This window comes from Salvelinus namaycush, chromosome 6 (genome assembly GCF_016432855.1).
Source record: "Salvelinus namaycush isolate Seneca chromosome 6, SaNama_1.0, whole genome shotgun sequence".
In the NCBI taxonomy this organism is placed as follows: Eukaryota; Metazoa; Chordata; class Actinopteri; order Salmoniformes; family Salmonidae; genus Salvelinus; species Salvelinus namaycush.
Window position 1 is genome coordinate 44459722 of NC_052312.1, and position 25241 is coordinate 44484962.

General features: G+C 46.0%; 1 protein-coding gene across 1 annotated transcript in view; it reads right to left on the reverse strand.

Moving 5' to 3' along the window:
- snd1 (staphylococcal nuclease and tudor domain containing 1) overlaps positions 1 to 25241 on the reverse strand; it is a 312352-nt gene that overhangs the window by 147615 nt on the left and 139496 nt on the right. The window lies entirely within an intron of this gene.

Here is a 25241-nt window from a genome sequence, read left to right on the forward strand (position 1 = left end):
TGAATAAAAACCATGGATAAATCCCAAATGGGTGCACCATGAATGCACCAATTACATCTCCATTGCTGTAATTAAGGCACATAATTCCTACCTCCTCCCTTGTACAACACAACATACTCCATCCCTACTCTACAACCCAGCTAGGCTACAAACATGAGACATGGGAAGTTAACTTTTCACCCCACCAGTCAACAGCCAAATCAGACTGGTCCCCCTTGATCCAATCAGAGCCTTCTGATTTGGAGGAGTGTAGTAAACAAGCCAGACACCCAGACCCATAAAGCTACAATAGACTTGGAGCCAGTCGGCCTTGGAGACAACAGCCAATCAACAAATGAGATGAGGCCCCTCTGATCCAATCACACACAAATCCATGTCGCGAGGTAAACTAAGCTCACCAGACTCACACAGTCCCAGCCTACAGTCTGGAGTCAGACAGTCGTGTGGGCCTTCCCGCAGTAATGGTAGGGAGGTGAGAATTCTACTTCCACTGCTGTTTTTAAAGGGGCCTGGACGTTAGAGACACGAAGCTCACGACAACAGCAGCACTGTGCTACTGTAATCTAATCACCAGCGGAGAGTATGGCATTTCCCAAATGGGATTACAGCCTTCCCTGTCTCCATGCCCGCGAACCAGCCAGGAACACCTTGCCGCGCGTGTACCCAAGAACGGTTATCCGAAGTGGGGGAGGGATGGAATGCGAGGGGGGTGGGAGCGGTGCTTGCAGCCTCTCTGGGCGCCTGGCTATGAGTGATTAGTTCTAGTCAGGGAGCTTTAGAGGAGAGTGTGTGTGGAACAGAGAAGGAGCTTTCTATCAGCTCAAACATGGCCGCCTAGCGTGTTGCTTTAGCCTTGAGCTGACATTGCCGAGGTAGAGACTAAAAGGTCTGAAGCAGCAAGAGCTAGCGGCTAGCTTATTGCTGAAGTGTTTCTCCTTTGGAAGAACATGCAAGACACTAATGCTATCGCCGTACGGCGTAGCATGTAGCGCGCTAAAATTGTTCTTGGCATCCCGCATTGGACACATAGCTAGCAACACCGTGCTAAAATCGCTAAAGATAGCAAAACTGCTGTAGCACGCCATTATCCAAAACAAAACTCTTTTAGCTGCCAACACAATCCTTCTTTCCACTTTCCTCCACTTCCTCCCAGTATTACTGTCCCTTATCTGCCTCCATCACCCTGGGTTGGTTAACATTTCTGCTGAGGTAAGCCATAAAAGAAAAGTATTTTCAATGTGACACCATCCTTCTGCTCCTCGTCTTTGTTGCTAGCAGTGCTCCTCTGCTCTCTGTGGTCGGGGGGGAAGAAGTGATTGACTGGAGTGTAAAAAACAAGGCCTCGGAACAGGCACCATAATGAGGAGACAAGGGAGAGAGAGAGAGGAGGAGGAGGAGTAGTGAGGGATGACGGGAGGAGAGCGATGAAGGAGAAAGAGTTTTCTTTTGTGTCTCCTCTTCACCTCCTTCCTCCCCCAGAAGACTACAGGATAAACAGATGTTGCTAATCAGGCTGCCTGGGTAAAGACATGCTCTGACTGGAGAATCAGGAGGGAGGGAAGGAAAGAGGGGAAGGGGAGAGTGAGAAGAGAGAGGCAATGTTAACATATGTTTCCCATGCCAAAAAAGCCCCTTGAATTGAGAGGAAGAGACCGAGTTGAGACATGGAGAGAGAGAACGACAGCAAGAGAGCAACACACACACACCTGCTCCTCCACTCCAAGAAAGGAGCTAGCGAACATTCCCTCGTCCTCGCCAGTCAAAAGGTTGCACGTTCATCAAATCAGTGGCGTCACTGTGGGCCTGCTTAACCTGCCTGCCGCTTCTGGATTACATGTAATGCAGTAGAACAAACAGAGAGTGTGGTACAGTATTAACACTCACAGTGATGGCTGAGGCGGGAGAGCAAAAGCGACAAGCCAGGGGGGCCAAGGGGTGTGGTAAGTCAAAGTGAGGTTTATTGGCGAGCCGTGTCACCTCTCGCTGACTAAGTGCGGTTGCGTAACACTGTTAGGATAACGGTACCAAGTGTTACGCAAAGGCAGGTCTTGGACGCCCCATGGGGGCTGCAGTTGCACACAGAGAGAGAGACCCAAACACACGAGAAAGCAAAGAGCCCCTTAAAAGGCCCAGTGCAGTTAAAATTGAGAATTTCCTTTGTTTTGTATCAACAGCTGATGAAAGCAACACTGTAAAAGTGTGAAACAATTTGATCAGTGTTATTTCCTGATAGTTGCTGGTTGAAAATACAATTTACACAGCAGGTTTGCATGGGTAGGAGTTTTGGCTTTCCATGGTGACATTACCATGCGGTAAATTGGATAATAGACCAATAACGCAGAGTTCCAAACCTAGTTTTCCCCTCCCCACTCCCTGAAAATCATAGCAAAATTCTTGCTTGAGAAATACTAAAAAATGCCATTTTTGCCTATTTTAATGGAAATATATTACAGCAAGGTACTTAATTATTAGACAAATTATTTGATATTGCATTAAAAAAAGTATGCATTGGGCCTTTAAACCATGCTGCCACTTCCCGGCCGCTAAAGTGCTTTAAACACACCTGGTGTTGTTAATGTACGACCATTTGAATTAGGAGGCAGAGTGCTCAAGCCAAACGAGCCAGCAGGACCAGGGACAAGGTGGGTTTAAAACAGCACGTTGCCAGGTTGGCTCGCAGTAATGTCCACATTCAGCAACTGACATTAAGGAGGCCAACGCCACGATGCAGTCAAACACATTTAACTTATACCACTCTCAGCAGACAAAGTAGGGCCCTGTAGCTAGGTATAATGAGGGTTGGATAAAAAAAAAAAAACCTGAGGAGAGCCGCATGCAGGCAAAAATGTTGGTTGGAGGATTGTAAATTCAGTTCAAGCTTGAAAACTCTAGCGTCTAGCCTAGTTGTTTTATAGATGAGCTAGATATGGCGCCGACATAGATGGTCACCTCACTTCGTGTTCTTAGGAAACTATGCAGTATTTCGTTTTTTTATGTATTATTTCTTACACTGTTACCGCAGGAAATCATATAAATGCTCAATATATCCGAATAAATATCGGATATATCGAGCAACGTCAACTTACCAACATTACGACCAGGAATACGACTTTCCCGAAGCTCCTGCTCAGGTCTGTTCAACGCTGGTCTGACCAATCGGATTCCACGCTTAAAGATTGCTTCGATCACGTGGACTGGGATATGTTCCGGATAGCCTCAGACAACAACATTGATGTATACGCTGACTCGGTGAGCGAGTTTATTAACAAGTGCATCGGTGATGTTGTACCCATGGTGACTATTAAAACCTTCCCCAACCAGAAACCGTGGATTGATGGCAGCATTCGCGCAAAACTGAAAGCGCGAACCACTGCTTTTAATCATGGCAAGGCATCCAGAAACATGACCGAATACAAACAGTGTAGCTATTCCCTCCACAAAGGCAATCAAACAAGCTAAGCGTCAGTATAGAGACAAAGTAGAGTCGCAATTCAACAGCTCAGACACGAGACATATTTAGCAGGGTCTACAGTCAATCACGAATTACAAAAAGAAAACCATCCCCGTCGCGGACACCGACGTCTTGCTCCCAGACAAACTAAACAACTTCTTTGCTCGCTTTGAGGACAAAACAGTGTCACTGACACGGCCCGCTACCAAAACATGCGGGTTCTCCTTCACCGCAGCCAACGTGAGTAAAACATTTAAACGTGTCAAACCTCGCAAGGCTGCCGGCCCATGCGGCATCCCTAGCCACGTCCTCAGAGCATGTGTTTACAGGCATATTAAACCAACCCATATCCCAGTCTGCTGTTCCCACATGCTTCAAGAGGGCCACCATTGTTCCTGTTTCCAAGAAAGCTAAGGTAACTGACCTAAACGACTATCGCCCCGTAGCACTCACTTCCGTCATCATGAAATGCTTTGAGAGACTAGTCAAGGATCATATCACCTCCACCCTACCTGACACCCTACACCCACTCCAATTTGCTTACCGCCCCAATAGGTCCACAGATGACGCAATCACACTGCCCTAACCTATCTGGACAAGAGGAATACCTATGTAAGAATGCTGTTCATCGATTACAGCTCAGCATTTAACATCATAGTAACCTCCAAACTCATCATTAAGCTCGAGACCCTGGGTCTCGACCCCGCCCTGTGCTACTGGGTCCTGGACATTCTGACGGGCCACCCCCAGGTGGTGAGGGTAGGAAACAACATCTCCACTCCGCTGATCCTCAACACTGGGGCCCCACAAAGGTGCGTTCTCAGCCCCCTCCTGTACTCCCTGTTCACCCATGACTGCGTGGCCATGCACGCCTCCAACTCAATCATCAAGTTTGCAGACGACACTACAGTGATAGGCTTGATTACCAACAACGACGAGACGGCCTACAGGGAGGAGGTGAGGGCCCTCGGAGGGTGGTGTCAGGAAAATAACCTCACACTCAACATCAACAAAACAAAGGAGATGATCGTGGACTTCAGGAAACAGCAGAGGGACCCCCCTATCCACATCGACAGGACAGTAGTGGAGAAGGTGGAAAGTTTTAAGTTCCTTGGCGTACACATCACGGACAAACTGAAATGGTCCACCCACACAGACAGCGTGGTGAAGAAGGCGCAACAGCGCCTCTAACCTCAGGAGGCTGAAGAAATTTGGCTTGCCACCAAAAACACAAAAACTTTTACAGATGCACAATCGAAAGCATCCTGTCGGGCTGTATCACCGCCTGGTATGGCAACTGCTCCGCCAACAACCACAAGGCTCTCCAGAGGGTGGTGAGGTCTGCACAATGCATTACCGGGGGCAAACTACCTGCCCTCCAAGACACCTACACCACCCGATGTCACAGGAAGGCCAAAAAGATCATCAAGGACAACAACCACCCGAGCCACTGCCTGTTCACCCCGCTATCATCCAGAAGGCGAGGTCAGTACAGGGGCATCAAAGCTGGGACCGAGAGACGGAAAAACAGCTTCTATCTCAAGGCCATCAGACTGTTAAACAACCATCACTAACATTGAGTGGCTGCTGCCAACATACTGACTCAAATCTCTAGCCACTTTAATAATAAAAAATTGGATGTAATAAATGTATCACTAGTCACTTTAAACAACGGCACTTTATATAATGTTTACATACCCTACATTACTCATCTCATATGTATATACTGTACTCTATACCATCTACTGCCTATGCCGTTCGGCCATCGCTCATCCATATATTTATATGTACATATTCTTATTCATTCCTTTACACTTGTGTGTGTATAAGGTAGTTGTGAAATCGTTAGATTACTTGTTAGATATTACTGCATGGTCGTAACTAGAAGCACAAGCATTTCGCTACACTCGCATTAAAATCTGCTAACCATGTGTATGTGGCCAATAAAATTTGATTTGATTTTAAGTGGAGTCCAGTGAAACCGCATCCACCCTAACTAAGGTGCAGATTTTCCTCGGCCTGGAAGATTCACGTCGTCACCTCCATCCCATTTAAATGAACAGTGTAATGACAAAGTACGATACACCCATCAAATGGTGCCTAGTCTATGGCTTTAGTCTAGACACTGGAGTCAGCAAAGCAGTCTCCATCCAGACAAGGCAATGCGCCGTGAATACATATTAAAATACCCAGGGTTCTCCAATCACCCACGTTGGATTAACAAGGGAAGAGTCCAAAAGAATGAACTCATAAAAAGTCGGCATTAAGGCAGCATCAACTCAAAATGAAAATCAATTTTATTGCAAATCCAGACAAGCTCTCATCTGCTTTGGCATTTACACAGAGACACACAATCCATAATGCAGAATGCTAAAAGGCTATGGTTCTGATTATAATAAAGTGTTGGTTTGGTTCTGACAGGTTAAGTGCTGTGGTTGAGGAGTCCCGTTGGGCTCCTGGCTGTCTGTCTCAGGCCCCCAGTACTATCATTACTATCATTAGTGTTCCTGCCACTCTCTGGGATTCAGATTGTCTTGTGATGCACCACAGAGGGAGAAGGGTGTGTGTGTGTGTGTGTGTGTGTGTGTGTGTGTGTGTGTGTGTGTGTGGAACTAAACCTCCAGATTCCGACAGGGAGCACAGCAAGAGGGTCTCAATCATCGTAAAGGCCATGTGGCGGTGTGTGTATGTGTGTATAATTTGTGTGTGTGCATTGCTTTCATGCGAGCACATGCACAGATGTGTGTACTGAGGACAGGAGAGGTGCAGTAGAGATCCTAGCTGTCTCAATGAGAGTCGTACGGGCAGTCAAGCCAGAAACAGAAACAATAAGCATCATCTCTGATCTCTACTACAGAACAGACTCTTGAAAGGGAGTCAAATACTGAAGTGAAAAGAGTGGAGACAGGCAAAGTGCAGGTCAATAATGGGACACACCAGCGTAGCCTAGAGGGACTATTCTGCAAATGGTAGTCTTTCAGGGGAACATTGTAGGCACGGAGAGAGGGTGGGGGTGTGTGTGTATTAAAGCATCCATAGAGGAAGTATTATTTACCTACAGCCATCAAGCTCCAAGCAACTGGGCACTGGTTTCCATGGTGACACATTAACACACACAAACTGACATAATGAGTTAGTCTAGTTTCAAAGAGTGATACAGACCTACACACACCAAATGTACTGTAGCGTTGCTTATTCTGTCCTCAGAAGGACGACTTGTGAGAAAAATGTAATTTCACAAAATGTCAAGGCGACCTAATAACTCTGTCTAACCTAAGCCACTCTAATATCTTATCCAACACGTCGGTGTCTTTTATCATGACATTAACTTGATCCACTAATGTCTGTGTCAGACAAAGCAATAAAACAGGAGATGACGTTTGGCTTTAAATATTATAGCAAACATACAGTGGGTATCATACGTATTTTCTTCACAATTTATTGTGTTAAAAAGTGAGATTAAAATGGATTTCATTAATGATCTACACAAAATACTATGTAATGTCAAAGTCGAAGAATAAGTCAATACATATTAGAAAGACCTTTGGCAGCGATTACAGATGTAAGTCTTCTTAGGTAAGTCTCTAAAGCCTTGTTCTCACTGCAGGCCTTAATGCTCAAATCAGCTGTTGTTTTTCACATACGTTTTGGAATTACAAGTGACCAAATGGGATTTGATGTGTTCATACAGCAGTCATTTGCTGACATGGCTATGCAAGTTGTCATAGTAACGATGGGTTTGTGCAGAGTGGTGTAGTCTGACTGTTGGTGGTGCTCCTATCAGTCAGAAGTTATGTAGCAAGCTACGGTGACAATGCCTGCCATGGACGTTTCCCAGTTGATTTGAATGTTCAAAATCAGTGTAAGATAAGGATGAGATGATCCTTTGAAAACAAGTATTTTTTGGCTACAGACAGCAGTCAACAAGCTAGCTAGGTAGCTGTTTGGCTTTCTAGCACAATCACTTACTTGTTTGTAAACAATTAACAAGCTGGTTAGCTTACACATGTTCTTGTCAAACAGAAGTTACCAAGCAACAAGATATGCCAAATAACAGTATAAAACCCATTTCAGATTTTAAAAAATATATACACAATCAGATTTGACCATTCAGACACAGGCCAGGAATCAGATTTGTATTTGACTTTAAACCAGTTATGGAAGTCGATTGAAATGTGGCTTGAAATATCAGATTCCATGGGCTTTTTGCCTGTTAAGACTAGGGCTCTGGCGGTCATTACATTGTGTCAGCTGTTGATTGTCAAGCATATAACTGCCGGTAATTTACCGTTAATAAACAAACACATTTAGCGTTTCCTGAATTCCACACATAGCCTACAAGCCACTGATGCAAACCTTCGTAACATATACATTTGAATAAAAAAAAATCTATGAAATATAGCCACCACAATAAATCCATTCTTTATTTTAAAACAAGTCTAAAGAAACATATGAAGAAAATGTAGTCTATTTCAGAAGAACAGAATAGCATACTCGGAGTTGTCCTTATGTTAGGCCCTGATCTGGCTATGCCATATGGCTGTGGGCTACATTAGGGAGTACGATTATCATGCAGGCCTAGCCTATAGAAAACTTATGAGATCCTCCTCTTTTTAATAGAGGCCATCACTCTGTTTTCTCATGCAATTGCATAGCCTATAGACATGTTGCGCAACATGAGCTCATGGGCTCTCGTGAAGTGTTTGATTAGACTTATAAATACATTTGCATTGATGTCAGAGTGATTAGAGGGACAATAGAGTGCTGAGTACCAGGCTGTTAGCACGTTTGGTATGCTACTAATGACCATCAGCAGCATCAGATAGCAAGTTTGGTAGGCTACTAATGACCATCAGCAGCATCAGAGCTGGGAGAAGCCTAATTACCGTGACTAAATGTTCACGTGGAATTTGACTGCCGCCATGACTTGTGAGCGCCAGTGTGGCGGTAATGCGGTCACCGTAACAGCCCTAGTTCAGACTTTGCTCACCTGGATTGTGCAACATTTGGCCATTATTCTTTTAAAAGTTATTTAAGCTCTGTCAATGGGATCATGGCTAGACAGCCATTTTCAAGTCTTGCCAAAGATTCAAGCAGATTTCAGTCAAAACTGTAACTTCGCCGATCAGGAACATTGACTGTCTTCTTGGTAAGCAACTCCAATGTAGATTTGGCTTGGTGTTGTAGGTTATTGTCCTGCTGAAAGGTGAATACCTCTCCAAGTGTCTAGTGTAAAGCAGACAATCAGCTTTTCCTCTAGGATTCTGCCTGTGCTTAGATCCATCCTGTTTCTTTTTATCCTGAAAATTTACCCCAAACATAGGGCTTTGCATTTAGGACCAAAAGTGTATTCCTTTGCTGTGTTCTTTTTTGCAATATTACTTTAGTGCATGTTTTGGAATATTTTTTATTTTGTATACTTTTTTTCCATTTTCAATTTGTCATTATTGTGGAATCACTACAATGTTGATCCATTCTCATTTTTTTCCCCAAAACCGCCATTGAACTCTGTATCCGTTTTAAAATCACCAAAGGTGACATCTCTGAGCAGTTTCCTTCATGTCCTGCAGATCAGTTCAGAAGGACAACTGCAACTTTGATGTGTGTGAGTGGTTTGATACATCATCCACAGCATAAATATTAACTTGACTATGCTTAAAGAGATATTCAATGTCTGATTTGTTATTTGTTACCCATCTACCAAATCACTGCCCTTCTTTATGAGGCTTTCGAAAAGCTCCTTGGTCTATGCTAGAAATTCAATAATTGACCGAGGGACCTTACAGATGTTGTATGTATTTTTTTATTTTATTTTACATTTAACTAGGCAAGTCAGTAAAGAACAAATTCTTATTTACAATGACGGCCTACACCGGCCAAACTCGGACGATGCTGGGCCAATTGTGCCGCCCTATGGGACATCCAATCACGGCCTGGATTCGAACCAGGATGGCTGTAGTGACGCCTCAAGCACTGATATGCAGTGCCTTAGACCGCTGCGCCACTCGGGACTGAGAAGAAAATAAGGTCAACCCCTCAATGTAGCTTAAGCCACATTGTACATAGCCACATTTCATTTCTGAACTAATTAAGGCTTGCCTAAACAAAAGTGGTAAATACTTATTTAAATCAAATGTTATTTGTCACGTGCCGAATACAACAGGTTTAGAATCTTAGTGAAAGGTTTACTTACAAGCCCTTAACCGACAGTGCAGTGAAGAAAATACCTCAAAAGTAAGAGATAAGAAAAACAAATAATTAAAAAGCAGTAGTAAATAACAATAGCGTGGCTATATACAGGGGGTACCTGTACAGAGTCAATGTGTCAATGTGTGGGGGCTCCGGTGTTGAGGTAATTGTGGGTAGGGTTATTAAAGTGGCTATGCATAGATAATAACAGAGAGTAGCAGCTGGGGGGGGGGGGGGGGGGGGGGGGGGTTGTCATTTGATTAGCTGTTCCGTCTTGTGGGTAGAAGTTGTTTAGAAGCCTCTTGGACCTAGACTTGGTGCGCCGTGCGGGAGCAGAGAGAACAGTCTATGACTAGGGTGGCTAGAGTCTGACATTTTTTAGGGCCTTCCTCTGACACCGCCTGGTATAGAGGTCCTGGATGGCAGGAAGCTTGGCCCCGGTGATGTACTGAGCCGTACACACTACCCTCTGTAGTGCCTTGCGGTCGGAGGCCGAGCAGTTGCCATACCAGGAAGTGATGCAACCAGTCAGGATGCTCTCGATGGTCCGGGTTAGAGTCCCGCTCCTTGAAAGCGGCAGCTCTACCCTTTAGCTCAGTGCGAATGTTGCCTGCAATCCATGGCTTCTGGTTGGGGTATGTACGTGCAGTCACTGTGGGGACGACGTCCTCGATGCACTTATTGATAAAGCCAGTGACTGATGTGGTGTACTCCTCAATGCCATCGGATGAATCCCGGAACATATTCCAGTCTGTGCTAGCAAAACAGTCCTGCAGTTTAGCATCCGCTTCATCTGACCACTTTTTTTATAGACCGAGTCACTGGTGCTTCCTGCTTTAATTTTTGCTTGTAAGCAGGAATCAGGAGGATAGAGTTATGGTCAGATTTGCCAAATGGTGGGCGAGGGAGAGCTTTGTACGCTTCTCTGTGTGTGGAGTAAAGGGGGTCTAGAATTTTTCCCCCTCTGCTTCCACATTTAACATGCTGATAGAAATTTGGTAAAACTCATTGAAGTTTCCCTGCATTATGGTCACCGGCTCTGGAAAAGTGCCACCTCTGGATGAGCGTTTTCCTGTTTGTTTATGGCGGAATACATCTCATTTAGTGCGGTTTTAGTGCCAACCTTGCTCTGTGGTGGTATGTAGACAGCAACGAAAAATACAGATGAAAACTCTCTAGGTAGATATGGTCTACAGCTTATCATGAGATACTCTACCTCATGTGAGCAAAACTTTGAGACTTCCTTAGATATCAAGCACCAGCTGTTGTTTACATAAATGCATAGGCTCCCGCCCCGTGTCTTACCAGAGGCTGCTGTTCTGTCTTGCCGATAGTGTCTGACCCGCCAGCTGTATGTTCTTAATGTCGTCGTTCAGCCACGACTCGGTGAAACATAAGATATTACAGTTTTTAATGTCCCGTTGGTAGGATATAAGTGCTTTCAGTTCGTCCCATTTATTTTCCAGCGAATGAACGTTAGCTAGCAGAACGGAGGGCAAAGGCAGATTACCCACTCGTCGCCTGATCCTTGCAAGGCAGCCTGATCTTTTGCCTAAATCTCCTTCTCCAGCGAATCACGGGGATCGGGGCCTGGTCGTGTGTCTGCAGTATATCCCCTGCGTCCGACTCATTGAAGAACTCCTCGTCCAATTTGAGGTGAATAATCCCAGTTCTGATGTCCAGAAGCTCTTTTCGGTCATAAGAGACGGTATCAGCAACATTATGTATAAAACAAGTTACGACCAACGCGAAAAAACAAACAAAATAGCATGATAGGTTGAGAGCCAATAAAACGGCAGCCCTGCCCCCACCCGGCGCAATCACTGATGCAATAACTATATTTGAGTTAATATTGTTTTAATTTGTAAAAATGTGTAGAATTGTCTTGTAACTTTGACATGAAGTATTGTGTAGATCAATGACAACAAAATCACTTTCTAAATCCATTTCAATCCCACTTTGTAACGCAACAAAATGTGACAAAATCTAATGGGGTGAATACTTCTGATATCAACTGTACATGGGAGATGATATTATGCAGTGTGCTTAACTCTCTCTGCCTATACCTTCCCAGTAGCAGGGCAATAATATGCTGCAATTTCATGGAGTTTTCCTCTAAGGCCAACAAACCGTCTTACATAAAGCATTCAGCTGGGAGGCAGAGCGGCGTGTGTCTGTGAGAGAGAGAGAGAGAGCTGTGTGTGTATGCAAGCAAGAGAACAGTGTTTATGTGTGTGAGATAAGTGTCTGTGTCTATGTGGGCGGGAGAGAGGGACACGAGGTGACGTAGGGCCAGTCGTCAGCAGCTCTCTCTCTACCATGTCCTGTCTGTTCCTGCGGTTGATACTCGGAACGAAATGAGAGAAAGGAACGGAATATATGAGAGAGAGAGAGAGAGAGAGAGAGAGAGAGAGAGAGAGAGAGAGAGAGAGAGAGAGAGAGAGAGAGAGAGAGAGAGAGAGAGAGAGAGAGAGAGAGAGAGAGAGAGAGAGAGAGAGAGAGAGAGAGAGAGAGAGAGAGAGAGAGAGAGAGAGAGAGAGAGAGAGAGAGAGAGAGAGAGAGAGAGAGAGAGAGAGAGAGAGAGTGAGAGAGTGAGAGAGAGAGTGAGTGAGCACACATCCCCGGGCATCCCTCATTTCACTATGAGCTTGTCATACAGGGAAGGCGAGAGAGGGAAGGATACAGAGAGGAGTGGGCACAGTGCTAAAACCACAAGGCAGCCAGGGATGACCGGCACATGGCAGAGCACCATCTAGGACGAGGAGGAGAAAAAAGAAGGGAAGGAGGAAGGGGAATAGGAGGAGGAGAGGAAGTGAAATGTCCTGCTTTTTCATACTACACTCTTACTGCAGCAAAACCACAAAACTATCAAGATGTTCTCCCATGATGAAGCAAGTGTGTTTTGATGGGGGGGGGCGGTGTGTGGTTTATTTACACTGACTCTTCTGGTTTCATACAATATTAAAGCGTCCTCTGCATCATACGACCATGGAAATGCATCTCTGGGCAGTGTGTGTGTGGTGTGTACAGCATGTGTGTCTATCCAGAGGAAAACCCATTGCTCCAGATGTGAGCCGGGAGAGACATACGACAGATTGGGGCCATGCGTCAGACATGGATCGAGCCCATTCTGGGTAACATGCACCACACACACAGACACACCTAAAAGGCCAACTTATGATGTAACTGATGGTTAGGGGCTTAGATGTACACTATAGTTTGAGGAAATGGTGGTTAATGTAGAGTTAAGTAGGCCTCTCTCTCCTAGAAGTCCATTGACCTTGCCGTTCCACTGCATACAGTGCTTTCAGAAATAATTCACATCCATGGACTCTTTACACATGTTGTTGCGTTACAGCCTGAATTTAACATGGATTACATTGAAATGGTGTGTTACTGGCCTACACACAATACCCCATAATGTGAACGTGGAATTATATTTTTAGATTATTATTTTACTTTGTAATTAAAAATTAAAAGCTTAAAATGTCTTGAGTGAGTCAGTATTTAACCATTTTGTTATGGTAAGCCTAAGAAAGTTCAGGAGTAAAAATGTGCTTAACAATTCACATAAGTTGCATGGAATCACTGTGTGCAATAATAGTGTTTAACATGATCTTTGAATTACTACCCCATCTTTGTACCCCACACATACAATTATCTGTAAGGTCCCTCAGTCGAACAGTGAATTTCAAACACAGATTCAACCACAAAGACCAGGGAGGTTGTTCAATGCCATGCAAAGTAGGGCACCTATTTGTAGATGGGGGAAAAAAAGCAGACATTGAATATCCCTTTGAGCATGGTGAAATTATTAATTACACTTTGGATGGTGTATCAATACACCCAGTTACTACAAAGATACAGCCGTCCTTCCTAACTCAGTTGCCGGAGAGGAAGGAAACCGCTCAAGGATTTTAACATGAGGCCAATGGTTACTTTAAAACAGTTTGAGTTTAATGAATGTGACAGGAAAAACTGAGGATGGATCAACAACATTGTAGTTACTCCACAGTATAAACATAGCCTGTAGAGAATGCAAATATTCCAAAACATAGCCTAAAACACAAGGCCAAATATACACTAGAGTTGCTTACCAAGACAACATTGAATGTTCCGAAGTGGCCTAGTTACAGTTTTGTCATATATCAGCTTGAAAATCTATGACAAGACTTGAAAATTGCTGTCTATCAATGATCAACAACAGACTTGACAGAGCTTGAATCATAAAAAATAAAAAGTACAAATATGTACAGTTGTGCAAAGCTCTTAGAGAGCCAGAAGAAGTCCGTTGTAATCGGTGCCGAAGGTGATTCATGTATTGACTCATGGGTGTGAATACTTACGTAAATGAGATATGACTATTTCATTTTCAATAAATGTGCAAATATTTCTAAAAACATGTTTTCCCTTTGTCATTATGGGGTATTGTGTGTAGATGGGTTAGAATTAAAAATATATATTTAATCAATTTTGAATTCAGGCTGTAACAACAAAATGTGGATTAAGTCAAGGTGTGTGAATACTTTCTGAAGGCACTGTAGCATAGAACCCATCCAGGTCTAGGTTCATGGAAAATAAATGGGACTTAAAATGTAGGCCAATGCTAAGTTAGCTGACAAAGGAAAATGCAGAAACCCAACTGTAGGCTATACAAATTCAATTTGCCCATCTTTCAAATTTTGCTAAATATAACTGAGGGAAGGTTCAAGAAAATTGCAAGCGATGCTTTCCAACATACTAACAGCATACTGTGGGCCAAACTGTGCTGATATGACTAGTATAGTTACTGTATGTCAGGCAATGGAGGATTACACACACACACACACACACACACACACACACAGACAGAGTAGCCCATCTACCGCCACACAGTGTGTCCTCCCCTCTACACTCACCTTTCTGGATCTCTCCGTTCCCGACACAAGCCGGCCAGCCGTGCCCACTTTAATCCCTGTAAGCCCTGGTAAAAATGCTAACATATGAGAAGGGATTTGGAGAAAAGGAGGTTTGGGGCTAAATCTATGTGCATTAGACCTATCTGTGTGTGTGTCTCGCTCTCTCAAACCCAGTGAAACAGGCTGGAGGGACTCCCAAGGTCTCTGATCTCCAGGCCCTTTCCCATTCACACTTGTTTACTCTCTCTTTCCTCTTTATCTCTCCATTTCCCTTGTTGCCATGCAGTAGTACATCTCTGCCAGGCCGTCCATCTCTTTCCTGTCTTCTTTTTCCTCAGCGCATGCTCCCTCCTTCGCTTTTTCACAACCGATTGTTGGAAGGAAGGAGTATTTTTAAGAACTCAATCAACGCCCATTTCTCCATCCCTGAGCTCTCAACACAGAGAGAGAGAGAGAGGCCCTGATAGAATGGCCCAACCTGTTATTGACTTCAACTCAGAAAGTGCTAGCCATGGCTTTTTTCCCTTCACTAGAGCTACTGAGCAGCCTGCCTGGCCGAGTCCAGTCAGTCCCACCTCTGGGGAAATCGCCAATTGCCTTGCTACAGAAAACACATTTAAGAAAGGTCACAGGCCCCTAGTTTAAGGGGATTTATTCCTCTTTTCCGTCTTTCTCCCCCTCTCTTTTGGACGTCATATTCCACGCCTTGTCCCTGTCCATTGCTGTTTCTTTTATTCCTGGTGCTGCTTGGCTGCTTGTCTGGTTGAGTGTTCTGTGGAGGATTCTTAGAGTAACTCAATGTGGTGTGGTTAACATGTCTGTATGACAGGTGTACGCACCAGATTAGACCCACTTAGCTTGTTTGGACAAATCCTCAGGTTTTAAAAGGGGAGGAGAGGAATGGAGATGACATTTTAGAGAAACTGACTGCAGTAGGTTTGTACGAGGAGACTGTTTCAGATAGTCCGTGCAGGAGTGGGGGTGGGGAGTGTCACAATCATGAGATCAGCATTAGGAGAAAACCAATAAATACACACACACGACAACCACATACGTGCAAACGAGGAACATGAAGTGCACACACACTTATTAAAACTAAAATATTCACACCCACACACGCAGCACACACCTTTTTTCCCTGAACATAAACTCCCAACAAATATAGACCCCCGCCAAAAAATGTAGAACCAGGTGATTTCCCTCATCTCCTTTGCGAAGTACCAACTAACAGCACCTGACTGTGCATGCTCACACCTCTCTGCATTAGCCTGCATTACAGCATCCTATCACAGTGTTCCCCCACAGCCCTTTTGACTCATCTCCAGCCTAGTAGCCTGGGAACACATTGTTCATTTGAATGGTAGCAGGGGCTTCAATCTGCCCAACGAGCTCCCAGTGTCTGAGTGCTGCACTGAGCAGGAATACATTCATGCGCCAAATGGCACCCTATTCCTTATATAGTACACTACTTTTGACCAAAGCCCCATGGTCCCTGGTCAAAAGTAGTGCACTATATAGGGAATAGGGTGCCATTTGGAGTGCAAACCAGGGAAAGTTTACCTGTAATGAAATCAAAATTGGTAATATTAGAGGATAAGTCACTGGGTTCTCCATCTAGACTAGCTACCATCCTCACTGGCTAAAACTCTTTCCAGAGGTAATATCTGTGAGATGTTCTGGATCTTCCTGCGGAAGGCATTTGTGACAGACATGAACACAGAAACACACACAGAGAGACAGGCTGTGGGCATTGAACTCAGTTTGACCATTGTTGATAGTCTGGCATATATCTGTGACGGATTTTAGGGATGAAAGCTGTTCCCTTCTGTCCCGATCTAACCTGCCTCCCCTCCCCTCCCTTCCTAATCCTCCCACGGTTTCTGATGGAGTTTCCACACTTACCCTGCCGTTTCATGGAAGACTGTGGGAAACTGGAGGTTAGTAGAGATGCCATTTTGGAGACAGAAGCTAGCATCTCATGACAGTGAGGCAAAGTACAAAGGTGTTAACACAATGTCACAATTGGGTGTGTGGCAAAACCATCCGCATTAAAATGTTGACATAGCATGTATTTCAGTGGTCACGATCAAAGAGTTCGCTAGGCAGAGACTGACCATAAAACATTTTAGACAGAATATTAGACTCTTAGAGGCTTTCTTTAGCACGGTTGTGCTGCATTTGGGATTGCGCTCAGCTAGCCAGCAAACTCAGAGATAGAGACAGACAGGCAAGTTTCATTTTCACCAGCCCCTGAAAAGGACGAGAGAGGAATGGGAGAAGAGGGAGATTGAGAGAGTAGGGCAGAGTACCCAGAGTAGCCCCCCACCACCCACACGTCCTCTGCTCCCAAGCAGCTAAAAGTCAGGGAGATTTAAGGCCTCTCATGCTTGGGCATTAACATGTCTTTACCCAGGGAGCTGAGAATGGAGCCCTCTCTATTTACAGCCCGCTAGCCCGCCAGGCGGTTGGCAAGGCGACACAGTGAGGGATAATGCGCACGCCACGACGCTTCCGGAATCTTAATGGAGCCTCCTCGACCAATGACGTGGCCGGGAAAGACGGCGGGGGAATTTGCATATGGTAGAATGGGTGAGCAACAGGGGGTTGGCCCCACCCCCTTGGTACCGGATGCCAGGGAGAGCACTGGTTGGATGCGTTCCTAAATGTGACAGTGTGTGTGTGCCCCAGAACATTAACACAAACACTTTGGCTAATTACACCTCTAAATATGTAAAAGGTCACACTAAAAGAAACACAAGAGGACTAAACCCAAACATTGTTAGGCTACACTACACACAACTGACCTTCAAATCTCACGACCACAAATGCTATGCCTCAGATGTGCAATAAGCCATATCAAAAAAGATGAGATGATTCTCAAATACCAAAATTGAATTTGGGCGACTTCAATAGTCTTTTTATTGAATGTTCATCTGCTAGGCTATTATGAAGGCTTTTAACAGGCGATGATGATGAGGAGGATGATCACTGGGTTGGCTACTTTAAGCCTGCTTTCTTCCACATCCAGCTGACATGAGGCTAGCTAATCCACTAGCTCTGGCGGGGCTACAAACAGGCCCCAAACATAATGAAGGTCATTAGTCTATAAACAATGGCTATTATGAGAGCTGCTGTAGCACACTAGGGGGATAAAAGGAGAGAGAGGGGGGGATAAAAGGAGAGAGAGGGGGGGATAAAAGGAGAGAGAGGGGGGATAAAAGGAGAGAGAGGGGGGGATAAAAGGAGAGAGAGGGGGGGATAAAAGGAGAGAGAGGGGGGGATAAAAGGAGAGAGAGGGGGGGATAACAGGAGAGAGAGAGGTGGATAACAGGAGAGAGAGAGGTGGATAACAGGAGAGAGAGAGGTGGATAACAGGTAGAGAGAGAGGTGGATAACAGGAGAGAGAGAGGTGGATAACAGGTACAGAGAGAGAGGTGGATAACAGGTACAGAGAGAGAGGTGGATAACAGGAGAGAGAGGGGGGGATAACAGGAGAGAGAGAGGGGGATAACAGGAGAGAGAGGGGTGGATAAAAGGAGAGAGAGGGGGGATAAAAGGAGAGAGAGGGGGGATAAAAGGAGAGAGAGGGGGGGATAAAAGGAGAGAGAGGGGGATAAAAGGAGAGAGAGGGGGGGATAAAAGGAGAGAGAGGGGGGATAAAAGGAGAGAGAGGGGGATAAAAGGAGAGAGAGGGGGATAAAAGGAGAGAGAGGGGGGGATAAAAGGAGAGAGAGGGGGATAAAGGAGAGAGGGGGGATAAAAGGAGAGAGAGGGGGATATAAAAGGAGAGAGAGGGGGATAAAAGGAGAGAGAGGGGGATAAAAGGAGAGAGAGGGGGATGAAAGGAGAGAGAGGGGGATGAAAGGAGAGAGAGGGGGATGAAAGGAGAGAGAGGGGGAGGGTAGATTGAGAGAGGAAAATAGAGATGAGGAGGAAGGGGGGAGTAAGAGGTAGAGATCAACAGGGTGAGAGAGGGATGGAGGGAGAGAGAGACAAAGAGAGGGGGTTGAAGTGTGGATTCACTTAGACCACAGGTGTCAAACTCATTCCACGGGGGGCCGAGTGTCTGCGGGTTTTCGCTCCTCCCTTGTACTTGATTGATGAATTAACATCACTAATTAGTTAGGAACTCCCCACACCTGGTTGTCTAGGGCTTTATTGAAAGGAAAAACCAAAACCTGCAGACACTAGGCCCTCCGTGGAATGAGTTTGACACCCCTCACTTAGACTGAACCCTTAAGCCCCCAATAGCATGTCACACATATACCACATCTCACACACCATCTGGGCAAATACAATTAACCACTGACTGGCCTTCAAATATTAGACCACGCACTAATACACTGTTAAGGAGGGAAGGAGAGGAGAGTGTGAGAGAGACAAGAGACAGACAAGAGACAGACAAGAGGCCACACAGGTTGAGATGAGATTACCTATGGTGGGTTAAATTCACCTAAATTCATTTAACTGACAGCTTAACGTGATAAAATAAAAAACTCACATTGAACCCAACCCAGGTGGATTACAGAAGTCTAATCTAGAATATTTAATCTAGTTGCAATGTAGCGTATGTCTGGGTGCGTGTACAGGTGTGTGTGTGTGTGTGTGTGTGTGTGTGTGTGTGTGTGTGTGTGTGAGAGAGAGAGTGTCCATTGTATGCTGGACAACTGCCAGCTGTCACACTGGCGCGTGTGTATGGTGTGTGTAAAGTGTGTAATGAGAATAATGATTAATGGTAAAATCCCTCACACACGGTTTAAGCTCTCTTGCCGGGGTGGCGGCGGTCTTTGTGGGTGTAATCTCTCCCAGAATTAATTCCTGGAAATTGAAATGAAAAATGGGAAAAGTAGTGTCTGACCCCTGTCCTCTTCCCCAAGGTCAGTCGGTGTGTGTTCCCTCCTTTGAGTAATAATACTAAAACTAGCAGAGGATTGAAAACTGAAAGTCTGGAGAGAGAGAGAGAGAGAGAGAGAGAGAGAGAGAGAGAGAGAGAGAGAGAGAGAGAGAGAGAGAGAGAAGGGGACAAAGTTCCCAGCGGAGGGCAGGGCAGTGGGCTGGAGAAATGGTTAAACCCAGTTAACTGGGGATGAGGCTGAGCAGAACTGATGAGAGAGAGGACTGTGGTCTCCCTAGATACTGCAGAGGTGGAGGACACACACACACACATAAACACACACAGCTAACGCAAAAAGAAATGAGCACATACAAACTCACACAAACACAGAAGCAGAGACTTCTTTCCCCAAGCACACACGCCTTTAAGGCTCACAGGCGCTATCGCCAGGCAGGTCACCCGTGATACAAGTCAGTATTCAACGTCCATCCATGTCTGAGGATGTCGGGAGATGACGTGGAAACCAGCCACTAGGAGCAACAGTGAGCGCTGTTACCTTCAAGTTGGGTTTTGCTAGGGCGTTGGGGACGGGGGATGGGAGAAAGCATCTGCCTCTGATTCCAAAGGTTACAAGATAGAATCCAACGATAGAAAGTTGCATTTGAGATTTTTGCACTGATTTTTTCGGAACGATTACTTCGTCAAAAGCAATTTGCCGGCCAGAAAAAGGGGCAGTGATTTGAAAACTTTTAGGTCCATTAGAATTTTTTAAATAATTTCCATATAGTTTTAGACATTCAAGAGTGACCTGGACCTTAAACCAAAATAATACATTTCCCTATATTTTTTGTATATTTTTTACTCAAATCTCCCCTGGGCCGGATTGAATGGGCTCGTATGTTTCCCACCCCTGCTCTTTAGCCTACACTGTCAAACTAAACAGAACGCACACAAATCCTAATTTTTGGCAAGGGCTGTGCAATGACATAATATTCATTAGATCTATCATCCTGCTACTGTGTACAGTATATAATCAGATTAGCATTAGGGATATACGGCAGGACATACACTCATTGATCCTCTCGCTCCCTCTCATCTCATATCACACAAACACACAGCTGACCTACATGCGACTGGTAGCATCCCAGACTCGCTGGCTGTAGCCCCAAGGCCTGGGTTCTGCACCACGCACTCCACAAACACACGTCTACCCTTGACATGCTAACTGACTGGCAGACCCACCATGCCAAAAAGTGGGTCGCCTCGTGCCCACAAACCACGCCGGGCGGTCCAGGGCATTCGAGGCAGCAGCAGGCACGTTAGGGCTAGCGGGCATGAGAGGGTGGCATGGTGGTAAGGCAGTTAAGTCTTTCAACGTTAAATTAATCAGATCCCCCATGGAAGCCGTCAGGGGCCGACCACAACTCAACCAGGCTCCCTTCTGCCATTGTGGATCACCGTAGTGTTGACCACCAGAACGTTGACCACATGACCACCAGCACTGCTTGGACAGTGCTTTAGCACAACCAAAAATATATCGGCAATATTATTTACAGGGGGGGGGGGGGGGGGGGGGGGCAGAACTAGAGCCTATCAGGGCAAAGCTGCCATTCTGGGTCAATTCAATGTGACATTAGGTGGAACTGTTTCAATGAGTCAATCCAGGGCAGGCTGAAAGGAGAGAAGTGTGTGTGTGTGTGTGTGTGTGTGTTTGATTTCAGAGCCAAAACCAACTAAACTCAGCAAAAGAAGAAACGTCCTCTCACTGTCAACTGCGTTTATTTTCAGCAAACTTAAAATGTGTAAATATTTGTATGCACATAACAAGATTCAACAACTGAGAGATAAACTGAACAAGTTCCACAGACATGTGACTAACAGAAATTGAATAATGTGTCCCTGAACAAAGGGTCGGGGTCAAAATCAAAAGTAACAGTCAGTATCTGGTGTGGCCACCAGCTGCATTAAGTACTGCAGTGCATCTCCTCCCCATGGACAGCATCAGATTTGCCAGTTCTTGCTGTGAAATGTTACCCCACTCTTCCACCAAGGCACCTGCAAGTTCCCGGACATTTCTGGGGGGAATGGCCCCAGCCCTCTTCCTCCGATCCAACAGGTCCCAGACGTGCTCAATGGGATTCAGATCCGGGCTCTTCGCTGGCCATGGCAGAACACTGACATTACTGTCTTGCAGGAAAACACGCACAGAACGAGCAGTATGGCTGGTGACATTGTCATGCTGGAGGGTCATTTTAGGATGAGCCTGCAGGAAGGGTACCACATGAGGGAAGAGGATGTCTTCCCTGTAACGCACAGCGTTGAGATTGCCTGCAATGACAACAAGCTCAGTCCGATGATGCTGTGACACACCGTCCCAGACCATGACGGACCCTCCACCTCTAAATCGATCCCGCTCCAGAGTACAAGCCTCTGTGTAACGCTCATTCCTTCGTCGATAAACGCGAATCCGACCATCACCCCTGGTGAGACAAAACCGCCACTCGTCAGTGAAGATCACTTTTTGAAGTCCAGTCTGGTCCAGTGACAGTGGGTATGTGCCCATAGGCGACGTTGTTGCCGGTGATGTCTGGTGAGGACCTGCCTTATCAGTTGTAATTCTATGTTCTAAACCAGGGTTCCCCAGCTGGCGGCCAAGTGACTTTATTATACGTTTTCTGAGCAAAACAATTATAAATAAACAATAGTTTTATTGTTGGACATAAAATATTGTAAAAACACCAGCAAACCAGCTCTAAGTGATTAGAATTTTGGAAATATTTTCCTAAGTATCCCCAAGTGTGACCATATACAAATGTAAGCCAGGTTTGAAATGATCATGTTTTAGTCAAATATTATTGTATCTTCTTGCGTTCAATGTGCAGTCTACAAATGATTTGTACTTATGTTCCAGCCCCATGACCATCCACTAAAGAAAAAAAACATCTGAGTCTAGTTGAGGAATCCCTGTTCTACACACACCATGAAGACCCTGCACGGTGGCCTGGTGTGCTCCAAGCACCACAGTCAGCAGCATCCCACTCTCCGACCAGGGGCCGGACCCCGGACTAATCACCATTCACTCACATCAACTTGAGGAGAGAGGGCGTTAAAGGGAGAGAGAATAGTGGGGAAAGGAAGGAGTCAGATATTCTTCCCTGTTCCTGGGAAATGGAGGAGTGGGGGAGAGAGAGAGAAAGGGAAAGAGAGCGAGCAAGAGGGAGAGAGAGAGAGAGAAAGAGAGAGAGAGACAGTAGATGTAGAGTAAAATCATTCATCAAAAAGAGGTGTGTTTATCATCGAAATCAGAGTGACTCTTCTCTCTGTCCCTCTCTCTTTATCTCCCTCTTTCACTTCTCTGTCCCTCTATCTCGTACTTCCTCTCACTTCTCTCTGTCCCTCTCTTTATCTCATCCTCCCTCTCACTTCTTCTCTGTCTCCCTCACTTATTCTCTCTGTCCCTCTATCTCTCTCCCTCCCTCTCACTTCTTCTCTCTGTCCCTCTCTCTTTATCTCGTCCTCCCTCTCACTTCTCTCTCTCTCTCCCTCTCTCTCACTTCTTCTCTCTGTCCCTCTCTATCTCTCCCTCCCTCACTTCTTCTCTCTGTCCCTCTCTATCTCTCCCTCCCTCACTTCTTCTCTCTGTCCCTCTCTCTCCCTCCCTCTCACTTCTTCTCTGTCCCTCTCTCTCTCCCTCCCTCTCACTTCTTCTCTCTGTCCCTTTATCTCTCCCTCCCTCTCACTTCTTCTCTCTGTCCCTCTCTCTTTATCTCGTCCTCCCTCTCACTTCTTCTCTCTGTCCCTCTCTCTTTATCTCGTCCTCCCTCTCACTTCTTCTCTATCTCTCCCTCCCTCACTTCTTCTCTCTGTCCCTCTCTATCTCTCCCTCCCTCTCACTTCTTCTCTCTCTCCCTCCCTCTCACTTCTCTCTTTCCCTCTCTCTTTCACTTCCTCTATCTCTACCTCACTCAACAGTAGACCATCTCCCGCCATCCAGTCCTCAAAATGTCCCAGGGCCCGCACACACACACACACACACACACACACACACACGATACACTCACTCTACATTGACCTTCTGACAGGAGGACGGAGAGAGAGCGAGCGCGAGAGAGCAATGGGGGAGAGAAAAAAGATGAGTAGACAGGCAAACGAGGAGAGAGAGCAAGCGCAAAGGCTTGAGTGAGACTGGAGAGGGGAGAGGAACAGGGTAGAATGAGAGAGGGGGGAGAGAGAGAGAGAAAGAGGGAGAGGGAGAGAGAAAGAAAGAAAGAAAGAGAGGGGAGAGAGTGGATTAGTTAATGCACAAAAACACTGCATCAAACCAATGCACTGCTCCGAGCGGGATGCGTCAGCAGTACATTCACGTTCCCCACTCAAGGACAAAAGAGAGAGAGAGCAACAGAGTGAACAAGCAAATGAAAGAGAGAGAGTGAGTAAACGAGAGAGAGAGAGAGCAGCCTTGCACCACTGGCACCAGAAAAACGTGCCGGAATAACCTGAGCAACAGGATTAACACCGGGGCTGCAGGGGTTAAAATCGTGTTGCCGTGGGGACACGCTGCCGTTTTCTCCAGTTCACCTGGGCAGCGCTTTATTCTCCTCTAAGCCAGGGAGCCAGAGAGAGAAACAAGAGAGAAAGAGAGAGACAGAGAAAGAGAGGACAGTGGAAGCTAACACGGTTGAGAGGCTTCGCGCTGGCACACACAAAGGACTGAGTGCTTTGAGCTTGGCCACTACCTCAGGACACTGCAGGGGCTGAGAAGAGCGAGAGAGAGAGAGAAAGAGATACACATCCCCGCTCTCGCTCGTCTGCTGCTACAGCGGATCTATTTTCCTCATCGAAGCTGCTGTAACATTCACGCCTGTGCCCCGCTCGGCTCTCTCTTGCTTCACTCTCCTATTCTGCCGCGCGGTGAAGAAAAAAAAGGGATTGAAAACAGGAGCTAGAAAGAGACCGAGGGAGATAGCGCTTTAGCCTCTTTTTGCTGTGCTGATATTGCTGCTGAATCTACTCTACAGCACCCCCCCCTCGCTACCACTCTCAACCCTGCTACAAACCCCCACCCACCCTCGGAAGAAATTGACGGTATATTGGGAAGTGCGCGGGAGGCAGGCTGCAGCTGCTGTGTGTGTGTGTGTGTGTGTGTGTGTGAGTGTGAGCGCCGCTGCTGGCGAGCCGTGTTTGCGTGCTGCTGTGCTGGAGCGCAGAGCTAGTTAAGAGGAGAAATAAGCTAATGACCGCAGTGTGTGTCGCGTAGCCTTTTCAACCCTGCCGAGCGCAACAGAAATCAAGTGGACACGACGCGACACACCAAGAGAGAGGGTGGACTGACTGACTGACCACCAAAAAATAGAAAGCGCCAAGGAAAGGAAAGGGGGGTCCTGTTTTCCCCCCCCACCTCAAACAAAAGGGGGAGAACATTTGAAAGGACTGTGGAATTTTTCTTCTTCTTCCTCCTTAACCCCCCCCCCACCCCCCCCTACCCTGAAACCCCCACCCATTTTTCTTCTCTGCCTTGGGTTTTCAGAGTGCGGAGTGTGTGTGTGTCGGTGAGCACGCGTTTGTGCTATGGAGACTTGGAGAAGGCGTTCAGCGGAGGCATCGAGCAGCGGATTCCAAGGACAAGCGGGAGAAGAGCAGCCGAGGGGGAGCGAGAGTGTACCGCTTTAGGAGCCTGACTGGATTCCTACCCATCTAAAACACAAGCTGCGGATGGGCCTTCACATCTTTTCCTTCTTCGATGATGTTCGCTTGTGTGGAATTATAAAAAGGGGCCATTTTGGCAAAGAATCTTCACTTCATTTGCTTCTGACAGAGCAGAAAGAAAAGTCTATTTTTCTGCTCCTTGGATATATACCTGATTTAATGT